This window comes from Pelodiscus sinensis, chromosome 14 (assembly GCF_049634645.1).
Source record: "Pelodiscus sinensis isolate JC-2024 chromosome 14, ASM4963464v1, whole genome shotgun sequence".
Classification (NCBI taxonomy): domain Eukaryota; kingdom Metazoa; phylum Chordata; order Testudines; family Trionychidae; genus Pelodiscus; species Pelodiscus sinensis.
Window position 1 is genome coordinate 30,445,822 of NC_134724.1, and position 26,978 is coordinate 30,472,799.

General features: G+C 46.4%; 1 protein-coding gene across 2 annotated transcripts in view; it reads left to right on the forward strand.

The window, feature by feature from the left end:
• FAM81A (family with sequence similarity 81 member A) overlaps positions 1-26,978 on the forward strand; it is an 89,872-nt gene that overhangs the window by 34,661 nt on the left and 28,233 nt on the right. The window contains exons 2-4 of one of the 2 annotated variants that reach the window (XM_075897341.1): positions 12,497-12,705; positions 16,630-16,950; positions 21,524-21,587. The gene's annotated coding sequence lies outside the window, so the exon portion shown is untranslated. Of the gene's footprint in view, positions 1-12,496; positions 12,706-16,450; positions 16,951-21,523; positions 21,588-26,978 lie in introns of those variants that run through there. The other variant, XM_006118901.3, reaches the window with a different exon arrangement.

Below are 26,978 nucleotides of genomic sequence, written 5' to 3' on the forward strand. Positions count from 1 at the left end.
CAGTGGGTACATTAGTGAGCAGAAAGTGGCGTTCAGGGTCAGCTCCCTCCAGCTCACACCAAGCTATAAGCCTCTTCTGATAATCCATACTGGGAATTTACTTAATATCCCAGGAAGACAGCAGGAGTGTATATAAGGTATGAGTTTAAAAGACGGGATCCCAGCGGTGCCTCCAATGTAGCGCCCCCCTCTCCACCTGGTTACCTTCTTTTAGAGCCAATCTCCTTTCAGGTTCGGATGGATAGGTCTGGGTTCTTCTGGATCCCGCCACCTACTCAATTTTATTCTTTCTGATTGATGTACTTGGCGGTGCCTCCACCCCCCTCACTCCTTCCTAGCAGGGTTGCCAGGGCAGCTTGGGAGGAAAATTCTAGCCCAGGATAATCCCCACGTATTCGCCAGATAGTTGGAGACTCCCAGAAAATAACACAAACACATACACTATAATAAACACAATTATATTAAACAGGAGACAATTATAACAGAACAGGGTAAAACATTATTTTTAGGGTCACCGGTGCCCTGCAACTGTGAAGTTAGTGTCCCGTTGGTACGCGTACTTTGTTGGGGCCCTTGATGACTGTTGACCACACAATCCTTCTCTGCAGAGGTTTAGCAGTGGGGCTGACTAGGTCCAGTACAGCCCAAAGGACTCACAAATGGGAGAAGGCAGCAAATCCCTCCACAGTTTAATATACTGCAGGTAATAAAATCCCCAAACAAATTCCCTGACTTACTAACTAAAAATTGGTGCACTCACACACTCCATGAATGAGCCTCAGGTTGAGAGATGACTCAGTCTCTGCAAAGGGGCTGCTCTCTTCTCACAGGGGTCCTCTTCAAGCAGGAACCAGGCTGCTTCGGTCCCAGAATTTCCCCTCACTGTGAAGGGGTGCAGGGCTCAAGATGCAGACCACACAACTGCACCAAAATTCAAAACTATAGCCTCCCAGGCCAGCCTCCAGACCCACACAGCAGGCAGCAGCCCTGAACTTGCTGCTAGAGCCCAGCTGACCATGCAGTGACTCTCTCACCCAGGGAGCTGGAGAGCCAACTCCGCCTGGCTGGGGAAGCCTCCCAGCAAACTCCACAACTGGGAATCAACAGTGGAGACATAAACCCAGCTGAGGGATCCTGCCTTCAGGTCCCTAGAGGCTAGCTCTCAGGGGGAACCCTGCATGCAGGCCTGGGGGCTTACTAGCTCCCACACACTCAGTCCTCCCCTTTTCCTGGCTGGCTCCAGACTCCCCTCAACAATGGTCTCTCCTTCCCCCTGGGAGGGGCATCTCACTCCCTGTGGGTTGCCAGGCAGACTCTGGCCCTGGTAGGGAGGGGGAGCCAAGGCAAACTCAGAGTGCCTCTCCCTGAGCTGCCAGCAGACAAAGCCCCGGGAATCCAAGCAATCTCCTTGGGGGTTACATGTGGAAGAAAGGGGAAGGAGAAAGGGGGCGGGCGAGCAGAGAACATGTACACTTAGGGGATTTATTTGTTGGTCCTATGTTTGCTGTTTGTGCTGTTCAATCTTTGTTTTATGTACTTTGTTCAATTTGCAAATATTTAATTTGATTTTTGTTTATTGCGCGTATGTTGGTATGCAGTTAGGTAGCTGCCCTTCCTGGCAATGATTTAATAATTTATTTTATTTATTCACAAAAAGGCTTTTATTTTAGTAAGCATGTTGGGTACTATTACTGTATCACATTATATAATGTGTAGTTCAAATAATAAAGATAAACACATAATAAGAGACAACTAGGATGTTGTATTAAAACACAATGGCTACGTCTACACTGGCCCCTTTTCCGGAAGGGGCATGTTAATTTCAGCGATCGCAATAGGGAAATCCGCGGGGGATTTAAATATCCCCCACGGCATTTAAATAAAAATGTCTGCCGCTTTTTTCCAGCTTTTAGAAAAGCCGGAAAAGAGCGTCTACACTGGCCCCGATCCTCCGGAAAAAGCGCCCTTTTCCGGAGGATCTTATTCCTACTTCAAAGTTTATGTAGGAATAAGATAAAGATGAAGTAGGAATAAGATTCTCCGGAAAAGGGCGCTTTTTCCGGAGGATCGGGGCCAGTGTAGACGCTCTTTTCCGGCTTTTCTAAAAGCCGGAAAAAAGCGGCGGACATTTTTATTTAAATGCCGCGGGGGATATTTAAATCCCCCGCGGATTTCCCTATTGCGATCGCTGAAATTAACATGCCCCTTCCGGAAAAGGGGCCAGTGTAGACGTAGCCAATTAGTCAAGATTGTTTCTACATCAGTCCATACAGTAAATTCACAGTTCATGCCTGACACTCTCCTCCCTAGCTTATAATCAGTCAGTGTACCCATAAGTACAATGCACAGCAATCAAGCTCCCTTGTTCATGATCAGTTATTTCACTCATAAGTACCGTATTCAGCAATCAATGCTCCTACAGATCATAATCAGTCAGGTCACCCATAGGTACAGTTCTGACAATCACTGTATGTTGGGGTAGTAGATACACCATTTTCTGTCAGTGGCGAAGGTAGATTTTAACTCTTAGGGTATGTCTACACTGCCACCTCATTGCAGGAGGAGTAAGGAGCTTTAATTCGAACTACCTAGTCCGTGACGCATGTAGCTGTGGGCAGGGAGTTCAAACTATGGGGCATTTAAAAATGGCGGCGCCCGGGAACATGCAAATAAAGCCCGGGTTATTTAAATCCCGGGCTTCATTTGCAAGTTCGAATGCCTACATTAGCCACCCTAGTTCGAACTAGGGTGGCAGTGTAGACATACCCTTATTTGTACATCCTACCCATCCTCCTCACAAAAAATATTCCATGACTAGAGCTCCATAGATGCAAATATAAATTGGTATCTGCTGAACCGCAAGGCTCTCCTTGGAACCACAGCAGTGAAAGGAGCAGATCATGGGGTCATCTTTTCCAAGGAGCAAGGCAGCTCCTCCAGTGAAGCAGTGCCACCCTCAGCCATACTCCAAGCCCTGTCCTCTGGATGGGCTGTATAGACCCCAAATAGGCGATCCAGTTGTGTGGAAGTGTTAAGGGCAGGGCTGGAAGTAGTACAATCATGCCAGAGGGAGTTGCTGGTGTGTGGCACTAGCTCCTGGGAGCAGTGGCCTCACATTCTGCTCTTTCACAGCTGCAGTACCTGGGACAACCCAACCATTTTGCGGATGCCGATTTCTGTATGTGGATGAAAGTCGGATCCATGTAACCTGGGACTGCCTATATAAATTGCTCCGAAAGCTTCAGAAATGTAGCTTTCTTCAGCTATGTCTAGACTGAAGAGTTTACGAGGAATAAGCAATGTTCCAAAAGAGGAGGTTTTCTGACTTTTGGCCCTGTGTAGACAGGCCAAATGTTGGAAAAGCCTCTTCCAAAAAAACAAGTGGAAAAAGATATGCAAATTGCGGTTTGCAATTCGCATATCTTTTTTCAGAAACGCTCCCTGGCAGTGTAGACATAGCCTTCATGTGAAAATTCTGGATTCACTGCTAATCATCCAGGGTCATAATAAAATAATAAAACTGAAAAGAACCTTGAGAGGTCATCAAGTCCAGTCCCCTTTGCTTACAGCAGGACCAAGTACCATCTAGACTAATGTCTAATCTGCTCTTAAAAATCTCCAGTGATGGAGATTCCTCAACTTCCCTAGGCAATTTATTCCAGTGCTTAACCATGACAATGTGATCAGTACCAGTGTTTCTCAACCAGTGGTATGAGTACCCTTGGGGTACTCAAGAGAAGTCTGGGGGGTACGTTAATATAATTGCAATTTGGAGAACTGAATTTTTGTTAAGTTTTACAGCGCCCTATTATTTTTGCACTTTTTACACTCAAATTTCATTGCCCACCCGGGTACGATTAAATTGTTTAAACAAATGTGTTGCAATGGTAGAAAAAAAAGTGTGTCTGAAAACTGTAGATACTAGGGGTACTTATAATTTTTTTTGAAAAAGGGGTACTTCATATATTTTTTAAAAAAAGGTTGTGAAACACTTCATTAGTCTTTGCTTGTGGCCCTGCTTCAGAAGCACCTGTCTACATTGGGCATATACGCAGCTATCCCAAGAGCCATGAGCAGCATCAGCTAATTTGAGTATTCAGTAGGTCTTTAGTACATGAGAAAACACTGTTGAAATATCCACTGGTGTCTCATAGACGGTCTGCCTGTTTCATGAAAGCCTATGCAAGAGAAGTTCTTCAAATGATCACTCTTCCACGTTGCTGGCTCTGGATGCTGGCTGCATACAGACCTAAGATGACTTGGCAGAATATATTGGGAGACTGTGACAATTGTCTGTGATGTGGGGAGTAGATAGTCAAATTTTCTTACACTGCACAATGAACCAGAGTAATGACAATTGAGGAGGGTCCAAGGAATCCTGTAATATGATGATTTTGATTTGGATCTGAGTACTGCAGTGTGGATGCTGGAGCCTAGGTTTGGGGCTCAGGTCCAGATATTCTAAGCCTCTGATCACCATTGAGTGTGGATGCTCAAGCCATGGACTTACAAACCCAGGATCCAGAGATTCGAGCCCACTAACCCTGGGCTTTCATTGCAAAGAAAAAAAAACTGCGGCAATGAGTTTCAGAGCACAGGGCAACTGTTATCTATAAAGCCTTCAGAATGATCCACAGGGCAGCAGGTTACAAGGAAAATTAAATCAAATAATACAGGATACACTTCTTTAAAGGTACTCTGTCACACACTTGATTTTTTTTTTAAATGTTGATCAATGAAAAAACCAAAGGATAGTTGATAGTGTCTTTACCACACTGACCATAACACCCTGGAGCAGTGTTTCCCAAAGTGTGGTCCGTGGCCCAGTACCAGTCCTTAGAAAAAAAATACTGGTCCTTAGAAAAATTATCACGCACGATCCTATTAATTTCTGTGATGGGGTAGCAGCACACCGCACTGTTGAGCGCGGCCCTCTTGGGAGAGAGGCTGTTACCATGGCGTCTCTGCCAGGCATGCTCCCAGGTGGCAGGGCTAGATCCGGCAGGTGCTAGGACCCAGGGAGAAGGCCGGGTGCCATGCGCACCGATGCAGAACGTCCGGCACCGGATGCAGCCAGGGGATGCGGCGCTGGCTGATAAAGCTGCTGGGATTGGGGCCTGGGGGAGGGGGGGAACAACCTGCCGGGCACCAGGTACACGGACACAGAATGCCCAGTGTTGGATGCAGCCGGGGGAGCCAGCTCCGACCGATAAAGCAGCTGGGATTGGGGCCAGAAGAGGGGGCAGAACAATGCGCCGTGAGCAATATGCACCAATGCAGAACAACCGGCACCAGACACAGCTGGGAGAGCCGGCACTGGCCAATAAACTGGCCGGGATTGGGGCTGAGGATGGGGGGGGGGCAGAACAACCCACCAGACAGTTAGGGCCAGTGACACGATTAATTTGCATATTCATAATTTGCTTAATAAATATGCAAATAAATGTTACTAGTCCTTCAAAAGCTTGTGAATGGCTTTACTGGTCCCCAGTATCAAAAAGATTGGGAACCACTACCCTAGAGGAAAGGAATGTTTTCCTACTCCAATGAATGAGTGAAACCAGGATTTAAAATGAGAATTTACTTCCCTATTCATTATCATACAAATCTGAGATCTTTTCATTTGTATTTCCAGTCCTCCTTCCCTTCTCCCCCCCAATGAAATAACATGATCTGACCACACAAGAGACATTTTCTTCACTTAAACACCATGTACTTTGTCCAGCCAGGTGCTGAGTGCAGTTACCCTGGTCCAACAAAACACTTAAACATGATCTTAACTTTAAGTGAATGAATCATCTCATTGACTTAATGTTAAGCATATGTTTAACTGCTTTGATGGAAAAGGGCCAGGATGGTTAACATATAGCAGGACTAAGCCCTGAAATATTTAGGGCTTTAACTATTTTTGCCAAGAACGTATTTCTAAACTTTTGAAAATATTACAAAATACAACTTTTGCTTTACTTTCAATCTAAACGTACACTGATGTTTCAATGGATAATATTCTTATAGGAACTCTGAATCTGGAAAAGATTTGAAGTTTTCGTGTAATAGGCACTGCCCTGTCTGCTTTTTAATTAGTTAAAGCTGACAGTGTAAAATATGCACTTATGCTTTCTTGTTAAAAGTTCTTGAAATATATTTAGAACAAATTTTCCACTATGCAAACCACACTTTTGTGTTTTATTAATTAGAATCATTTTATTAATATTTAAATGATTGAAAACTGCTAAAGTAGGGCTTCTAATAATTAACAAAAATGTAAGATTTTCAGTTTGCAAACCACACATTTTGTTATTTTTAGAGATCTATAAGTTATATCATAGAAAAATCAAATGGTATAAATTAAGCAAACTTTAGAGTAGTGGTAGAAATGTAGCCGTGTTAGTCTGGTGCAGCTGAAACAAAAGACAGGATCACAAAGAAAAAACAGTTTCTTTCCACTTCAGCCAGAAAGGACATTGTCTCAACGACTTGATTACCTGCATCCTACTTCAAAGACCTTTTAAGACTGTACTTCAAAGAGAATCCTCTGAACTGTCATTCATGCTTAAATTCGACACTCTACATGCAAATTTGAATAAAGACGCTAATTATCTTACCCATTACAAAGATAGCTTCCCCAATTATCACCTCTAATATCATTAGCTCACAGACATTTACCTCCCTCTCTCCCCCCCCCTCCATCCCCCTTCTGTTCTGTAATGTGATTTGTCCTTTTCATATGTGTTCATTTTTTTAAATTGTATTCTTTGGTATATATGGTTGTGACTATTTTCTTCCACTATTTGATCTGAGGAAGTGGGTCTGGCCCATGAAAGCTCATCACCTATTAAACCATCTTGGTAGTCTTTAAAGTGCTACACAGTCCTGTTTTTTGTTTCAGCAAACTTTAGAGGGTATTTTTGCCTGATTTTGCTTTTCAAAGAATAATTGTATATTTTAATACCTTTCAACTTTTTTCCTAAAAACAGATGGCTAAATGCTGTTTTCAGTTATATAGAAATAAATGAATCATAGAATACTAGGACTGGAAGGGACCTTGAGAGAGAGGTCATCGAGTCCAAGTCCCCTGCCTTCATGGCAGGACCCAGTACTGTCTAGACCAGGGGTCTCCAAACTACGGCCCGGGGGCCGGATGCGGCCCGCGAGGCCCTCTCATCCGGCCCGTGGAGACCTTTTTGGATTCAAAGGCAGAAGAAGTGAGATTGTTTCAAAACCCATTTGAAGCAGATGTGGCCAGTTTCCCAGATGAACTGCAGCTGGAAGTCATTGAGTTGCAAGCAAATGACCTCCTTAGGGACAAGTTCAAAATAGGACTGGTGGGTTTTTACCAGTTTTTGCCCAAGGAAGACTTTCCTAATGTCAAAACTTTTGCATCAAGGTACCTTTCAATCTTTGGAACAACATACCTGTGTGAACAAACATTTTCAAGAATGAAATACGTGAAGAACAATTTGAGAACAAACTTGTCCGATGATAATCTCAGGTCACTGTTGATGTTAGGGACAACAAATCTAAAGCCAGAAATGTATGCTATTTTGGCATCCAGGAAACAATTTCACCATTCACACTAATACAGGTGTTCATGTGTAGTGTATGAATGTGTTATTAAATAATAACTGAATAAAATAATATTAAATAAATAATTAAAAACAACATCCATGTTTTGATTGTTTTTTATTTGGACCTCAAGTGTGTAGTCGGCCCCCGAACTGCTGTTTGATAGTTAATGCGGCCCTCGGGCTGAAAAGTTTGGAGACCCCTGGTCTAGACCATCCCTGAAAGACATTTATCTAACCTCTTAAATATCTCCAGAGATGGAGATTCTACAACCTCCCTAGGCAATTTATTCCAGTGTTTAACCACCCTGACAGTTAGGAACTTTTTCCTAATGTCCAACCTAAACCTCCCTTGCTGCATTTTTAGCCCATTGCTTCTTGTTCTATCTTCAGAGGCCAGGAAGAAAATTTTCTCTCTCCTCCTTTTGTGACCCCTTTTAGATACCTGAAAACCGCTATCATGTCCCCTCTCAATCTTCTCTTTTCCAAACTAATCAAGCCCAGTTCTTTCAGTCTTCCCTCATAGGTCATGTTCTCTAGACCTTTAATCATTCTTGTTGCTCTTCTCTGGACCTTCTCCAGTTTCTCCACATCTTTCTTGAAATGTGGTGCCCAGAACTGGACACAATACTCCAACTGATGCCTAATCAGCGCAGAGTAGAGGGGAAGAATGACTTCTCATGTCTTGCTCACAACACAAATGAAGTATAGATGTAAATGTAGTACATTTTAAAAACATGTAAATGATTGGAACAATCAGGTTTTCCACATTGTAACTCAGTGTAATCATGTGACCTCATTTCTGCCATCCTCTGAATTCCTCCCTTATTGCCTACTACAGGCAGTCCCCGGGTTACGTGCAAGATAGGGACTGTAGGTTTGTCCCTAAGTTGAATTTGTACATATTGTAGGGGAAACTCTAGCCAAACATTTCTCCAGAGCTCAGTTTTACTCTCCCACACCTGAGAAAAGCCGCTCTGTGTCTCCCTGGTCTGCTGGGGGGAAGCAGCTAGTGTGGGGTTGCCTCACCCCGTTTGTAAGTAGGGATCCGATGTAAGTCGGATCCATGTAACCCGGGGACTGCCTGTACTGGCCTTGAAGGAAAGCACACCTATTCAGGAAACATATTTAAACACAAGTTTAGCTTTAAGACTGCTCCTTATGCATTTATATAGTGCATAGCCAAATAGGGTCTTTGGATGTTACTGGAACAATAGGTAATAATAATAATAACCGGGCATGTTGATATCAGAAAGGAAAGGGGGCAATTGTCCTGCGGCCTGGAGGTTCACAAAGGCCTGAGGCTCTGGCTGCAATAGTGGCAGCCAGAATCCCTGGGCCCTTTAAATTGCTGCCGGAGCACCACATTTAGGGTTGCCAGGTGTCCAGTTTTGAACCGGAGAGTCCAGTATTTAAGCTTTCTATTCAGGAAACAAATTGAGAAAATATAAATGAGAAAATATAAATGTCCAGTATTTTCGAAACAAGATGTAATGTATATTGTGATGTAATGTCAAGTGTGTCCGGTATTGTTGTTGAAACCATCTGGCAACCCTAACCACACTGTGCACTCCGGGCAGCTCAGAAGGCTGTTCTGGGGAAGGGAGGCACATTGCATTGCACTCTGGGTGGCACTGAAGGCTGGCTCCCTTAATCCCGCCCCTTATGGAAGCATGGAACCACCTTCTCCACCCCTACCTTGCCCAGGGGCCCAGCAAGTCTGTCAGCTCCCCTGAAAATATCAATCAATGGAGTTCTTCTGGTTCTACACTATATAATTGAGAGCATAATCATGTATCTTCACTTAAAGAGACTTTGGACTTGATTAAGGGATATCCAGAGGACTGTTTCCTGTCCCATTGAAATTAGTTGCAGAATTCAATTTATACAAAATTGTGCTTTCATTTCCAGTGGCATAAAACTCAAGAACCTCCATTGATTTCCATAGTGTCTGAACCTTGAGTCATTTCACTGTAAATACAAATACAATTTGCCCTTTTGTCCTCCCTGGAAACATTCATGAATACCAATCCAAAGTTATTAAGTTAAAAATTTTACCTATATTGTTGCTAAGTAAAATGAGTCTTCACTTCTGACTGGATTATTTGGTCAGTCCTATTTCATTAAAGGTTATTATTGTTTATGTTGTTAATCTTGTCAGGGAAAGTTGCCTAAATTTGTCTTTTAAGACTGCAATCTATCTCTTTATTATCCAAAAATAAGATTATTGTAGGAGCACACAAAAATACATTCATGTTCTCTGTTGGCAACATCAAATAAGTAGTGTTTAGGTAAAATAACAATGATGGTTGGCAAGGTAGCATTCTTTATAAAGTGGAGTTGTTTGATTTTGTTTGAGTGAAAATAATCCCATTAATCAATATTTTCACAATGTGAAAGAAAAACAACAGTCTTTCTAATTTCTAATGATATGATCAACAATAATTAAAACCCCAACAAACTACTTAAAATGATCTTTAAATGTGGTCAGTTGCTTTCTATTTATTTAACCACTTTTAAAAGTAATATCATTGGGTATGTCTACACTGCCACCCTAGTTCGAACTAGGGTGGCTAATGTAGGCATTCGAAGTTGCAACATTTTAATTGGTCTTCCATAAAAACAGTTTGTCCTCTTGTGCGCCCTCTGAAGCAGCAGTTAATTAACAAACACCATATGCTTTGAAAATGTTGGTGCACTAAAGCATAAGTGAATTAAATAACCATGTTAAGTTTAAATTCTGTTACAAAGATTGGGGAGAGCAAAACATTGGGGCTATGTCTAGACTAGCATGATTTTCCGCAAATGCTTCTAACGGAAAAGTTTTTCCGTTAAAAGCATTTGCGGAAAAGAGCGTCTAGATTGGCACGGACGCTTTTGCGCAAAAGCAGTTTTTGCAGAAAAGCATCTGTGCCAATTTAGACGTGGTTTTGCGCAAGAAAGCCCTGATTGCCATTTTCGCCATCGGGGCTTTTTTGCGCAAAACAGTTTTTAGCTGTCTACACTGGCCCTCCTGCGCAAATACATTTGCGCAAGAGGGCTTTTTCCCGAACAGGAGCAGCATAGTATTTGCGGAAGAACACTGACAATCTTACATTAGATCGTCAGTGTTCTTGCGCAAATTCAAGCGGCCGGTATAGGCAGCTGGCAAGTTCTGGCTATTGAACTTTAGCAGAAAATATCAGACATTTCCATAAAGTCAATGCACTTCCCATATTCATAAACAAATGCAGATTAGATGATGGTGATGGTAATGGGTGGTCGATACAGCTAGAGCTGTGGGAGGCAGGTCCCTAGCTCCACCTTCAGCGGAACTTGCTTTTCAGCCTCAGCTCTTTGGTTTGTGATAACACCAACATCACCTACTCTATAACATCTGAATGTCTACGTGAAATCCATGTATGCGATACACTCAATTGACTTTCAAACCCTATGACTGGGAGCACAGGAAAGTCAGTGGGGCTGGAGGTAAGTCACAAAGCTGCACTGCGCTAACACGTTGAGGGAGGGGAGGAGGCACGGGAACAAAGAGGAAGATGCAAGCACACACACTCTAGCCTCCCCAGCCCTGAGCCCCAGGAAGGAAGGAAGCCGTGTGGCTCCAGCCCCCCAGCTCCCAGAGCATGGTGGAAGGAGGAGGCTGCGTGGTTCCAGCCTCCCTGGCCCCGGAGCACAAGGAGGGCAGATACTGGGGACAGCAACACTCTGTCCCCAGAGTGCCGACAGCAAGAGTTCTGGGGGCTCAGTGTGGACAGGGCCAGGCCTGGTGGTTTGAGACCTTCCCCTGCCTAGGCTATTGGATGCCTATGAAGATGGTATTGAAAAGACTTTGAACAAGAACAATGGACAGTACAAATCTTGCTAAATTAATTTCTATAGGACCAAACTTGAAAGGACCAAGGAGAAAAAATAAAAGACCTCAGAAGGCTGTGGATCACTTTCATGAACTGCAGAGGAAATTCACACATTTAAGAGATGAAGACAAGGGGCCTCCAGAAAAAGAAATGTGCTTTATTTGTGAAATGAATTTACCCTCAGAAGACCTGCATAGAGCGTCGGTCCTCTGTACTGATAGACCACAAGAACAGCACATGTTTGCAAAAGTAGAATGGATTTAGTGGTCCAGGAGGCAAAGTATCATGCAAGATGTTTGCTGTCTCACTACAACACAGCCTGAGGGTATGTCTACACTGCAAAGTTAATTCGGAATAACAGCTGTTATTCTGAATTAACTTCCATAGCATCTACACAAGCAAACCGCTATTTCAAATTAAATTCAAAATAGAGGGGCGATTAATTTGAGTTTGGTAAACTTCATTCTACAAGGAGTAACGCCAAAGTCAAATTAGCTAATTCGGAATAAGCGCTGTGTAGACGCTTAGTCCGAATTAGCTGGCATCCAGCCCTTCTCAGTTCCCCCTGGGGGCCACTCTGGGCCAAACCAGGAAAACTCTACTGCTCCCCCTCCAGCCCTGGAGCCCTTAAAGGGGCAGAGGCCGTTTGGCCACAGGGCCTGTGCCAGCTGCAAGCCTGCCAGCCCAGAGCCTGCAGGCAATGCCCCTGACCCAGGTGCCAGCATGAGCCAGCAACCCAGTGCCAGCCAGCTTTCCACCACTCCCTAGGACAAGTCTGGCAGCTCCCAGGAGCCTGCCAGGAGATGGAAAAGGCGGGCACCATCCTGGTCCAGTGCGGAGATCATGGACCTGATTGAGGTTTGGGGGGATGCCTCCAACGTCCATGATCTCCGCACTAGACACAGGAACGCGGCCGTCTACCGAAGGATGGCGGACAGCCTGGCCACCAAAAGCCACATGTGCAGGTGCAGGTGCACACAAAAATTAAAGAGCTGCCGCAGGCCTATGCCAGGACTGCAGCGGGTGGTTCCCAAGCAGGGGCAGACCCAGACCCTTTCCCGTATTTTGATGCCCTAGACCGCATCCTGGGGGATCAGACAGTCCGGGCCCCCCGGTGGTCATCGACCCTGGGGCCAAGGGCCCTGACCAGGACATGGAGGAGGAGGAAGAGGACTATGGCTGGGAGTCCCAGGAGCCTGGAGGGAGTGTGCTGCGCACCCCGGAATCCAGAGCCGTGCCAGCAAGCCTGTCACTTGTGTCGTCCGACGCCGGGGAGGCCTCGACATGTGAGTGCCATCATTGTCCCTTTATGCGGGGAGGGGATGGGGGGGTGAGAGGGAGCCCAGGGACTGCGCAAGTGGGCCTTGCTGACCATGGATCATGCAGGAACCTGTGCATGTGCTGCACCAGCTGGGGGATGTGACCTCGGCTGCCTGCCACACGGGGGCCCTGGTCTCTTACCCGCACGCATGTATGTATGAAGGCACACAACATGCTCCTGACCCCTGGGAGAGACACTGCACAATGCCCTCCCTCCAGAAGCCCCCTCTACATAGAGGCAGGGCACATCTCCCCTCTCCCCCTTCTCCCCCCCCACTATATACAGCACAGGGGCATGGGCGCAGTCCCGGGCCAGCTCACTCTCCCAGAGATAGCAGGGCATGATGGTACGGAGACCTGCCACCCTCGCCTTGCAGAGGGGGGCTGAGTTTCACCCACTGTGTCCCTAGGGATAACAGAGAATGTCTCAGGTTTTTCCACACCTGCTCTAGCCGCAAGTGCAGTGCTCACCACCCCGCCCAGGACAGCCTCCTGCACTTGGGCCAGCAGGATGACCCGCCCCCTGGAGGAGTACTACCAGCAGCACCAGGTACTAGATGCTAGGCAGGTCCGCTGCCAGGAGCACTGGGTGGAGAAAGACCTGCAGCTGCAGTGGGAGGGTCTTGAGGGAGCTGCTTGCCCAGGGCAGTGCCATACAGGATCACCTGCAGACCCTGGTGCGGAGATTGGTGCCTGCTGCCGCTCCAGCCCCAGTGGCCACCCCAGCTCTTGCTCCTCCTCTCAGTCCTACTCCCCCTCCCACTTCTTCCTCCCTCCCGCCCCCCCATCCATCTGCCCCACCTGCTCCCCCCAAGGGACGCCGATGCCCCTGCACACACAGTGCTGCGAGGCAGGAGGGCCGACAAGACCCCCAACCCTGAACTTCTCCTCCCCCTTCCTCCCCTTGCCTCACCCTTCCAGGTCCCTCCTCTCAGGTGTCCCCCTCCCCTCTCCCACCCTCTCTTCTCCCGTCTCCCACCTCCTTTTCCAAGTCTCACCAGGGTTTCATTCCCCCCCCCCCCCAGTTTTGTGAAATAAACAGAGTTTGCATTTATGAAAATACATGTATTTTATTTAACATTAGGAAGGGGGGCTAGGGAGGGGTAAGTGAAAGGACGTGAGGGAGGAATGAGGCACAAGCCCCCAGTGGGGCAGACCAGGGAGGCTCTGAGTGCTCCTCAGGGTGGACGCTCTCCCGCAGGGCTACCTGGATACCGACAGCGCCCTGATGGACATCCCGGATGGTATCCTGCAGCAGGTGAAGCCAGGCTGATGGCAACGCATCCACGAGACGCACCAGAGTGCCCAGGGGCAGCTCTGTCTCCATGTTGCAGAGTGCTATGATGTCTCGAGTGAGGGCAACCAAAGCACTCCAAGACACAAATGCTTTGCTGTCCCGCAGTGAGGCAGGCAAGCAAGCAGCCTGAGAACCGGCCAGCCAGGGGTGTATTTGTCTGTCCCTTTAACCACAAGCCTCAGATACCTCAGGCAACAGCCACACACAGTGTATGCCTACACTACAGCACTAATTCAAACTAACTTAATTCGAATTAGTTAATTTGAACTAAGCTAATTCGAACTAGTGCATCTAGACCTAAAAACTAGTTCGAATTAGCATTTTGCTAATTCGAACTAGAATGTACACATTGAGTGGACCCTGAACCGAAGTTAAGGCTGGCCAGAAGCAGTGCCGGCAGGGCATCAGATTAGGACTTAGAGCGTGGAGCTGTTGTCTCAGGCTAGCCAAGGGCTGTGCTTAAAGGGACCCGACCCCCACCCCGGACAGACAGTTCTCAGGGGTTCCCCGCTCGCTTGTCTAACTTGATGAGGGACAGCAAAGCAGTCCTGGCTTGTAGTGCCCTGAGTGCCCACACTCGGCACATCACAGCACTCGGCCATCAGCCTGGCTGCACTTGCCGCAGGCTGCCATCCGGGGAGGTGGGGTCAATCGGGGGGCTGCAGGAGAGCTTCCACCCCAAGGAGCCCGCAGAGCCACCCCAGTCCTCCCCATCGGGGGCTCGAACCCCATTCCTCCCTCCCCCCCCTTCCACTTAACCCTCCCTAGCCCCCCTTCCTGATGTACAAAATAAAGGACACGTGTGTTCAAAAATAGAAACTCTCTATATTGAACAAAACTGGGGGAGACTGGGAAAAGGAGGTGGGAAAGGGGAAGAAAGAGGGTGGAAGAGGGGAGGGCAACTAAAATGATCAGGAGTTTGGAACAGGTCCCATATGAAGAGAGGCTAAAGAGACTGGGACTTCTCAGCTTAGAAAAGAGGAGACTGAGGGGGGATATAATAGAGGTCTATAAAAGCATGAGTGGTGTGGAGAGGGTGCATAAAGAAAATTTCTTCATTAGTTCCCATAATAGAAGGACTAGAGGACACCAAATGAAATGAATGGGTAGCAGGCTTTAAACTAATACGCGAAAGTCCTTTTTCACAAAGCAAAGAGCCTTTAATCTGGCAGCTCTCACCTGGCTCTATACAACTAGATGAGGGTGACACTGGCAGCATTCATTCACAGCATCCCAAAAAACCCCTCTTGTGCAGGAGCCATTCTTCCTCATTTTTTCAGGAAGAACGGCTCTTGAGCAAGAGGGGGTTTTTGCGCAAAAAGGAGCCATCTACACAGCTCTGTTTTGCGCAAAAGGCTCGTGCACAAAAATGGCCCCTAATTAATTATGTAAATGAAGCACAGCAATATGCTAATCTGTGCTTAATTTGCATAGGATTTTGCGCAAGAAGGAAGCATTATAGACGTAGCCTTAGAAAGCAAGGGGGCTCCTTATGTGCATAAAGTAAGCATGTTCTATTATGTATTGCCTGATCCTGCAAACACTTGTAATTAGGGCCAATGATTGTCAGACATGAGTTACTATTACCTTCAGACTTGATCCTTTGAGGTGTAGTTGACTTTTAATATAAATAGAGCGCAATGAATGCCCTTTAGATTCAGAGCCTTAGTTACTTTTTATATAAAAGTATGTGCATGTCAGGAAGCTATTTAACCTTCAGACACACCAGATGGTTAGAATTGTGATGATTTCTGTTGGCAGCAGTAGTGGGATTTGATATCGATTTCAGCCAAAAGCAAATGTTTAAGACTTACTTTTGGGATTGCTGAATCAGATCTGATTTTACTTGCTTTTGGTTTGCACCATTACAACTGTGATGAAATCAGCAGATTGACATCAACATTAAACCAGAGCAGAAGCAGACCCAATGTTAATTTTTGCTGGCTATTCTTTCCCATAGCTGATTAGTGCATGCAGATGTAGGTACATGTACACTCTGTGGGCGCGCGCGCACACACACACACACACACACACACACACACACACAGAGGCATTTGCAGTTTTACAGGCACAAAAACAATACACTAGCTTTGAGAGCAACTGAAAATGTAGGTAATTTTTGAACTTCTCACTGATTCAGATTGGCAGTTTGACAGCCCTATATTCAACCTGGATTTTCTATACACTCAGGGAAAAATCCCTATTGTCATCTATATTCTCATCTCATTTACACCATTAGGAACTTGGAGTAATTCCAATTAAATCGATCACCTTTGTCAAGCAAAGGATTGATTAAAGCAGGCACTCAGCAGACTGTATTGAACAGAATGCAGGCTCGCCACAGTCTCTGCATTTATAGTTGGCCCAATACTGTGTCTAAAATCCGTCACTGTTAGTCATTCATGCTGTAACATATGGAATAAGGTTTTTATTTGCTGGGTCTTTCCCCTCCCTGTTCTTCAAGGCGTTGACACTGCCATGAAATAGATTGTGAGGAAACGGTGATAAGAAGGGATTTGTTCTGGTTCCTGGAGGGTGTGTGAATATTTGCCTCCTATAAATAAGTCTCTCTCTCTCACTTTCTGTTTATTAGGAGAATCTTGGCTCTCTCAGATTGAGCTGCAGGTTTCTATGGAGACAGCGTCCTGGCAACAACTCTCAGCAGCCGTTTTCTTCCCATCTACCAGGCCTAGTGGCAGCAGGCCCAACGGAAAGGGAGAGGACCTGGCTTCTACTAGCAGCAGGAAGCGACGGATGGACATCCAGGCTGTCTAGCTGCACTCTATGAATCTTTTGCATACAGCTATCCCAGCAGTAAAATCATATTAAAAAGCCGAGCAGAGACAGCCAGCAGAGAGGTTGCTAGGATGCAAGGGAAGGATGGGCAGCCATGTCCTGCCCTAATCCAACATTGGTGAGTGAATACAGCAGCTTTAATATGACTAAGTGTCTGAACTTTGCCCCTCTCTGTCGCATGACAATATGGTGATGTTTGTGTTGTGCTGTTCTGTCAATTCGCCGCGTTATAGCATTTCCACAATCATCCCCATATTCTCAGATGCTCCCTCAGGGAGGTGTGCTGCAGTCATTTTAGGGGACCCATGAAACTTCATAATGTGGCAATGCAGTGTGTATAGTGTAAGGGCTTGTTTGATGTACCAAAGTGATGGGCTTTTCATTTTTTGACCCCTCCTCACAGTCATGACACAATAACATTTCTAGTCATTCCAAATCACCATCATGTTTTAGTGTTCGAGTGCAACATAGTGATTCCTGAGTTTGTCCCTGCCACGCACTCTCAGAGAACCCCATATCACAACATTGTGTCACCTACAAAGCTATTTCTGGTTTGTTTTGAGACTGGAAGGATGGTCCAGTGGTCCCTTCAAGTCCTTGCTGTATTGTCAACTTCTTATTTGGGTTTAAGACAAGTCACTTAGCTTCTCTGTGCCTAAATTCCTTGGGTCTAAAATAGGGATAATAGCACTTGTGAAGATAAATCCATTACAGACCGTGAGGTGCCCATATCCTATTGTATATACCTTAAGTAGCTTTCAATGTTATGAAACTTATAAAAGAGAACTGTGACTTAAAAAAGGGGCAAGTGGAAAACTATGTATGGTACTTATATGGCCCTCATTCTCATAGAATCTGAGTACCTCAGAATCTGCAATTTGTTATCCTCACAATACCTCAGTGAGGTAGATAAGTCCTCTTGTTCCCATTTTATAGAGAACTAAGTGGCTTGTTTAAGGTCACACAGGAAATCTATGGCAGAGTAGGGAGTTGAGTGCAGTCTCCCAAGTCCTAAGCTAGTGCCTAAATCATTGGAACATCTTTCTTTCTTCTCATCTGCCAAAAAATCAAATGTGCAGGGCAATGGTTGCTTTCAAGCTGTGGCAGAGGGAGAGGGATGCAACAAAACAGGAGCAAACGTGAACTGATCTGTTTCTTTAATCTTGCATGCAGCTTTATCTTTAGTTTCAAGTTTTGCATTTCTGATGTCAATGATTTACAGGAATAACAGTGAGGTATTCCAGGTTTATGTGAGATAGAAGTTGTGATAGGCCTCAAGTGGGTGGGTATCTTTGCAGTCAGGTATGAAACTTGCAGCTGTGAGATATTTTATGTATCTGCAACAGAACAAATGTAGAATATTCAGAAAGAAAAAAACCTAAAGAGATATGTGCTTTAAATTACTGTATTATATCAAACAGTAGTAAAATTATTTTTGAAGAACTCTTGACTTAAAAGATTAAACACCTGGGGCCTGGATCTTTATTAGGTTCAGTGGAACTATGCCAATTTATACTAGCTCAGGAGCTCACCTTGAGAGTAACATTTTTTTCTTTTGAGGCACGCCTGTGAACATTGGGTATTGCCAGGCCCACTGACAGGAGTGGTGGTGAAGGGGCAATTGCCCCAAGGCCTGGTGTTTCAAAGGGGCCCAGAGTTCCTGGCCACAGGTGATTCCATTTTGGCAGTGGCCAGAGCCCCAGGTGCCTTTGAACTGCCATGGGAGCTCTGCTCCATTCATCTTTGAGGGCTGGGGGATGGCAGATCCTCATTCTGGGTGATGCTAGGGCTGACTACCCTATGCCCTGCCCCTTCTGCTCTTGGTCCCACCCCTTCTGGGGACACGGAGCTGGCCACCCTCCAACTTTGTCTGAAGGCCCGTGGTGGCTATCGGCCATGCTGAGTGTTACATACATACATTGAGAGGAAACATGACTATTAGTTCTGACACGTAGTAGTTATTAATTATAGGACATACATACACTTTTAGAACTACAGAGAGCTGGATGGAATTTGAGTGCTGCTGGATAAGAAGCTCCTGCCCTGGACACTGGAAAAAGTGCTGAATTTAGCGTTTGATCAAGTTAATGGGAGTTTGTCCATTGACTTGGGGCTTTGGATCAGACCTTAATTGAGGCTTGCTTGCTAGGCATACAGAGCCAAATCCTGCTGGCTTGGGCTCAAAGGGCTCAGGCTGCAGGATTCTAAAATTACAGCGTAGATGTTTGGGCTCAGGCTGGAGCCAGGGTTCTAGGACCTTCCCCTTCTTCTGGGGTCCTGTGAACGTCCACACAGCAGTTTCACAGCCCTGTAACCTGAGTCCCATGACTCTGTGTCAGCTGAGATGGGCCAATCGTGGATGTTTAACTGCAGTGTAGACATACCCCCCATTGCTTTATCATGGGATATGGCCTGAAAGGCTTTTTGAACTTGGCCCATAATGAAGTGCTAGTAAATAAATTATATCATGGAGCTTACAGCTGACAACTGATTGCAAGCCTGGCAGTGAAGAAGCTGGTGAGAACTAAGGGTATGTCTACATTGCCACACAGTTTGGACTAAGGCAGTGGTCACCAACCAGTAGATCGGGATCTTCTGGTAGATCTTGGAGCCTCTGACAGGTGATCCTGACAGGTTTGGCCTAGGGGCTACCAAGCACTGGCACTTCAGCTGCCTTTTCCCCCCACTGCGACACACCTCCTGCCCATTGCCTTACAGCTGCCTCCTCCTTGCCTGCCCCCCCCTCCACCCAGCCTCCTGCTTGCTGTGCAGGGCAGGGGCAGAAGAGAAGGGGGTGCTTATGTCAAGGTGCCCCCCATCCTGTATTCTGTCTCCACAGAATGGAGTGGGGGGGGGCACAACAGGGCTTGGGGTGAAGGGAGTTTGCTGGCTACTTTTGGGAGTGGTGTAGGGTCAGGCCAGGGGTGAGCCTGCTTTAGCCCCACTGCACCACCACCAGGAGCCACCTGAGGTAAGCATTGCCCAGTTGGAGCCAGCTCCAAACCTCTGTCCCAGTCATGATCCCCCTCTGACACCCTAAGCTGCCGCTCCAGCCCTGAGCCCACTGGACCCAAACTCTCTTACAGAGCCTGTACCCTGAGCCCCCTCCTGCTCCTTAACTCTTTGCCCTAGGCTCAGCTCAGAGCCCCTCTCACACTCCAAATCCCTTAGCCCAAGACCAGATTCTGTGCCCCAAACCTCTGCTCCTGCCTAGTGAAAGAGATGGAGAATGGGAAAGGTAGAGAGGACAGTGTGACCAGAGGCAGGGCCTCACAAAAGGGGCATGAAGGAGGCAGGGCAATATATATGGGTTTGAGGTAGATCGCAGATTGTACTTTAAATTCAAAAAGTGATCTTGTGCTTAAAAAGGTTGGAGAGCACAGGACTAAGGGGATGTGCACAGCTCTGGGCTCCCCCTTGTGGGTGCTCTGGGTAAGATGTTACAGGTTGTGAGTTCTCTGTAAGCAATAAAAAAACCAACAAATGGTCTGGTAGCACTTTATAGACTAACGAAACATGTAGATGGTATCATGAGCTTTCGTGGACACAGCCCACTTCTTCAGATGACCAGTTATCTGAAGAAGTGGGCTGTGCCCACGAAAGCTCATGATACTATCTACTTGTTTCGTTAGTCTATAAAGTGCTACCAGACCATTTGTTGTTTTTTTCTGTAACAGACTAACTAGGCTACTCCCTGAAGTTCCTGTAAGTAATAGTTACATGCCAGATCTAATAGGCACATTCCCTCTGGGGACCTTTTAAGCTCACACCTACAGCATCCAAACCGGGGAGTTAAAGTACAGCATTTTGGTGCTCATCTGCCATTCAGAGTCTCTTAGTCCGAGCTGTGAGGCAATGTAGAGATGCTCTCAGTGTCACTCAGGATGAGATAACTGCCTCAGGATCACTCATTAATGATCTAAAAGTGACTGTCAGAAACCAGCAAAGCAATTTCAGAAACCAGCTAGAGAGAGAAACTGTGGAATTTGCCTTCATATACAAATTTGACACATTCAACTATGGTTTGAACAAAGACACAAACTGGATGGGCTGTTATATTTAACACCCAAATGAAATCAAGAGCTAAGTATCAGGCACTGACAGCCCGCTCAATTAGCCTCATTTAGCATGGACACTTTAATTGACAAGGGGTTTTTTTCCTCCTTGCCCTTCCCATCTCCCTTCTTTTTCTGCTATTTATTTGTACCTCTGGACCCCTTACTCCATTCATTTGAAGAGGTGGGTTGTGCCAAGAAAACTCATGATACTATCTACATTTTTTGTTAGTTTCTAAGGTGCCGCAGGACCATTAGTTGTTTTTTAAGTTGCCTTGGGATATCATTGTAGAGTGTGAGGTCTCAGCATAAGGGAGATCTGAGTGTATACGCAGAACCAGTGCTAGGTATAATCAGAATAAACAATTGCTTACTGCCCAAGCATCTCAAGGGGGCTCCTATTAATTATTAGTATGTATTGTGAGGGAGAGGAAGAAATATTTCTGCGTAGGGTTTGCTATGGGCTAGTACTTGCCCTGGTGTACAGAGTGACTGTTTAATTTAAAAATAACAAAAAGCTGAATATTTAATATTTGGAAATATTGCTTTAGACAAATCAGTGCCTCTGGTGGCTTTTAGGAAAATTTGTATTTGACTGTACAACTGTGACTAATCCTGCAGTCTTTCTGCACCCAGACATTGTCTCCAGTGGGAGTTTCAGCTGCACAAATGTGGCAGGATGAAGCCATTGCAAGATGAGGTAAAAAAATCAACCACATTTAAGATATACTGTCAGTTATACATTTTTAAATAGTTTAATATTTTGTCTTGTGTCCTTGGGACAATATCCAGATCAGGATAGTTCCAATGAATTCAATGAGACTATTTACATATTTAAAACTAAACTGTACATAACTGGTCTCTTGCATCAAGGCCTCTAACATGCAGTGCAATTTAGTGGAATAAACATAGATCCAGGCTCTGCCACTGATTCACTGTATGATCTCTTTGAGCAAGTCATTTAACATCACTGGCTAAATTTCCCAAATTGTGAAATATCATAATAGTGTTAACCAAAAACCACCTCACAGACTGTAGTGGGTAGATCCCTCAGATGAGTAATCCCATTGTCTTAGTGGCACTTAGTGGAGACCACTTGTGTGAGGAACGATTTGTAGAATTTGGCCTTTAGTATCTGTACAGTGTAAATAATAATACCTATCTTACATATAATTCAGCATCATTATCTCCATTTTACAGATGGAGAAACTGAGACATAAAGGAGATTTGCCCAGGGTTACCCAGCAAAGCAGAATCAGAGCAAGGAACTGGAGTCAGGTCTCCTCAGTCCCAGTCAGAACCTCCTCACCATTAATTGCTACACTGCTTCTCATTAAAATGAGGCTATTTTAAAAAAATCATTCATAGAATACTGTGCTGTAAATGGAACACACATACAGCTACAAAAATGTTCTCTGTTGTCTAAGTGGTGCTTTGAAACATGTTCTAAAGCATCAGCATGCTGTGAATTTTGATGCTTTTGCAGGATCTCCCTTGCAGGCTTTTTGAACTTCAAAAGTCAACACTTGTATTAAAATAACCTGTTTTCTACTTCCATCTGTGCACCATATTGCACCAAATTTCATCAGCAGTTGCAAAACTGTTTTCATAGATCATATCTCTTAGTTTTCAGTAGCAATTCTGAGTTCACATGGAATTCAGGATCGAGTCCAATGTGAAAAAAGAGTGATCATTATTCTGTCTGTAAGAGGGTCTTCAGTGGGCTGAAAAGCCGAGGGGTTAGTGTCCACTCATTCAAGGGACAGTGATAGGGTAGCCTGGACCCACCCACTCCACTGGGCTCTGATCCAGGACCCTAGGAAGATCAGGAGTGTTTGCCTATGGGAAGGGGCCCTCGGACCTACTTTCCCTGGGTCACTGCTTACCCCTGCTTCAGTCCCTCAGCTTTTGGTCCCAGATAAGAAGAGAAGAAAAAGGAAAAGGACACCCAACTGCTAGCCTAGCTGGGTTCTGCAAACATTCCTGTTCCTTCTCCAGACAGAGGCGTAGCGAAGGTGTTTTGTGCCTGGGGGCAAAAGAAAAATTTGTGCCTTCCCCTCCCCCGCCACCATGTGGCACGGCCCTGAGCCTGGTGCACAGGTGAGGGGAACTTGTACTGCATCTTTCCCCACCCCCTACAGTTTGGGGCCAGGCTCCCGCATGCATTAACCCGCCGGTGCAGGGTCGAGCTTGGAGCAGGGTCGGGCTTGGAGCAGAGAGGCAGGGAGGAGGCTCCAGCTGCTGGTGGCAGGTGGAGTAGGAGCACGTGAGCTGAAGGGATAACGGGGGGAGCAGAATGGGATTAAATTGGAACCTCCCTAGCATGGTGCCCAGGGGCAACTGACCTCTCCGGTCTCCTCACTAAGATTTGTGTGGAGGCTAAGATTTGTGTGGTTGCTACTATATGTATGGCTGTTCGTATTAGAAAACCAGTCGTTAAAAGACTAAATTTTGACCAGTTTTCAATGATCTCAGTTGCTACAGGCTCAAGTTAGTTAGATGTTTAACTGCCAAAATTTGAACCTCCACAATGTATTGTTTTAGCATCAGTGGTTAATACAAAACACATATAAGAGAATACATAACAGCAAGAGTGTGTTCGCTGAAGAATGGAACAAAAACATTTAAGAGACAGGGCATTAGATGGAATAATTTCCTATTGCTAGGAATACTCTATTATTTGCCTTCAGTGCCTTAATTTAGCAGTGCTAATGGTAGTTGGTGATTTCCCAATTCTTGTTGCTAGAGATGCATGAGCCAATATACTTGGTTTATTTTTGTGTCATTTTTTCTCTTTTTCTTAAGGCTGCTCTGCCCAGCTACAGTTGAGTCAGGGGACATAATTAAAACATGGCTGGCTCCTGACCCCATAAACTAGGGTTAAGATTTTCATTATTATATTGAAAAGCCTAATGACCACATTGAGATACAGGCAGTCCCCGGGTTACTTACAAGATAGGGACTGTAGGTTTGTTCTTAAGTTGAATCTGTATGTAAGTCGGAACTGGCGTCCAGATTCAGCCGCTGCTGAAACTGATCAGTTTCAACAGCGGCTGAATCTGGACGCCAGTTCCGACTTACATACAGATTCAACTTAAGAACCCCAGGCATCCCCAAGTCAGCTGCTACTGAAACTGATCAGCGGCTGATTCCAGGAAGCCCGGGGCAGGAGCTTCCTGTAGTCAGCCACTGGTCAGTTTCAGCAGCGGCTGACTTGGGGACGCCTGGGGCAGAGCAGCTGGGGTGCTGCTGGGTTGGTCCAGTAGCGCCGCCGCTCCTCGGCGCTACTGGACCAACCCAGCAGCACCCAAACTGCTCTGCCCCAGGCGTCCTGATTCAGCCGCTGCTGAAACTGACCAGCAGTGGCTGAATCAGGACGCCTGGGGCAGAGCAGCTGGGGTGCTGCCCGGTTGGTCCAGTAGCGCCCAGAGCGGCGCTACGGGACCAACTGGCAGCGCCCCAGCTGCTGTACCACAGGTGTCCAGAGCAAAGCAGCGGAGCACGGGGGCAGCGGGACAGCCCAGACGCGCCGTGGTTGTCCTGCTGCCCTCGGGCTCCGTGGCTTTGCTCTGCTTTGCTCCCCGTCCCCCTGGTCTGCAGACCAGGGGGACGGGGAGCAAAGCGGCGGAACTCGCGGGCAGCGGACAGCCCAGACGTGTCTGGGCTGTCAGCTGGCCGCGTGCTCCGCGGCTTGGCTCTGCTTTGCTCTGTGGGCAGCGGACAGCCCTGTCCACTGCCCGTGTGTTCCGCCGCTTTGCTTCCTCTCCCTGGTCTGCTGAAGACCAGGGAGAGGAAGGGCCCCGTTCGTAACTGCGGATCCGACATAAGTCGGATCCGCATAACTCGGGGACTGCCTGTACTCTTTACTAAGTTGAATAGTGCATTACAACATAAATACTACTATTAAAATCAATGGAGTTATTTGGGGAGTAAATAGTGATACTACTCAGTAGTGATACTACTCTGTAGGAGCAAGAGTATCACAGCCAAGCTTTGAAGTTGGTGGAGTTCATTTGACTAACTATATGCATCTTTCTTGTGATGATTTGCCTAACTTGTTCATATTGGAATATGTCTCTTAACTTGGGATATTTTAAAGTTTTCTGGGAGTTGGTAATTCTGGAGTACAATTATAGATGTTTACAATCAGAAACTCACTATTAATTGTTTCATGCAGAAGTTAATCATAACGGAGGAGGGAGTGTCAGCTTTCACTGAATTTTCTTGCTTTTACTGCTTTTTAAAATCACAGTTTAGAATTATTTCTATGTAATTTTTGTATATCACATCAAGATTGGATCAGAAAGGCATAGAGATTTAGAAAGTTGCAGGTGCCTTTGAGTATTGAATTTGTTTAGATGACCAGAGACGTCAATGTTTAGAGACTGTCCATAGGAACATTTAGCACATGGCAAACTGCAATGTAAATCTACCCCACACTAGCCTGCTGTGTGGACCCTGCTGCTGCACACTGAAAGTTCCAAAGTGCACTTAAATTACACTCTTTCAAAACAGAAATAGATCAAAGCACCTTATGAAATTTTAATGCGTGGCAGCAGGGTCCACCCTTACTCCACTGGAGGCTAGAGTGAAGTAGATTTACACTCTTGCTTGCTGTGAACTAAATAGTCATAGAGACAAGACCTTAGAATCATGGGGACAGATCCTCAGCTAGTGTATATTGTCATCACTTCGAGCCAATCCTGCAAATACATAGGGTATATCTACACAGCAAAGTTATTTCAAAATAACTTTACCAGCGTCTACACAGCCAAACCGCTATTTTGAAATGAAATCGAAATAGCAGAGGTAAACCTCATTCCACAAGGAATAGTGTCAATTTTGAAATTGTTATTTTGAAATAAGCGCTGTGTAGATGCTTTTTTCAAAATAAGGGGCTTCCAGCCGTTCCCAGGGTGCCCTGGTGGCCACTCTAGGCACAACCAAAAATACTCCTTTTCCTCCCCCCATCCCCAGAGCCCTTAAAGGGGTTGACTCTGGCCACAGTGCCTGTGCCAGCTCCAAGCCTGCCAGCCCAGAGCTAGCAGTCACTGCACCTGACCCAGTGGCCCCAGCATGAGCCAGGCAGCCAGTGCCTGCCAGCCAGCCTTCCACCGCTCTGCCAGCCAGCCTTCTACCGCTCCCCAGGACCAGTCTGCCAGCTCCCAGGAGCCTGCCAGGGGCCGGAAAAGGCGGGTGCCTGCCTGGTCCAGTGCAGAGATCAGGGACCTAATTCAGGTTTGGGGGGATGCCTACAACATCCATGATCTCCGCACTATAAACAGGAACACTGCAGGCGTATGCCAGGGTCACAGGGGACAGGTCCCAATCAGGGGCAAATCCAGATTCCTACCCCTATTTTGATGCAATGGACCGCATCCTTGGGGGCAGGATGGTCCGTGCTCCCCAGGTGGTCATCGACCCTGGGGCAGAACTTGCTGCCTACTGCTGCTCCAGCCCCTGCTGCCTCCCCAGCTACCGCTCCTCCTCTCACTCCTTCTCCCCCTCCTGATTCTTCCTCCCCACACTCCCCACACCCCCAGGGATGCCGAGGCCCCCGCATTTGCGGTGCTGGGAGACAGTTGGGCCGGCGAGACCCCCAGCCCTGAGTCCTGAGCTTCTCCTCCCCCTTCCTCCCCTTGCCTCCCCCTGCCAGCTCCCTCCTCCCAGGTTTTCCCCTCCCCTCTCTCACCCTCCCTCCTTCCCTCTCCCACCTTCTTTCCTCAGTCTCACCTCAGTTTCATTCCCCCCCACCCCAGTTTTGTTCAATAAAGAGGCTTTGTTGTAATGAACACATGTATCTTGTATTGTACAGCAGGAATGTGGGTTAGGGAGAGGTAAGTGGAAGGACGTGAGGGAGGAATGAGGCACAAGCCCCGAGTGGGGCACAACAGGGAGCTTGTTACTGCCTGCAGAATGTGCTTCAAGGCTTGAAGCAACACATCCAGGAGAAGCCCCAGAGTGCCCAGGGGCAGCTCCGGCTCCGTGCTGCAGAGTGCTGTGGTGTCATGAGTGAGGACAACCAGAGCACGCAGTGAAAAAAATGCTTTGCTGTCCCTTAGCGAGGTAGGCAAGCAAGCAGGGAAACCTT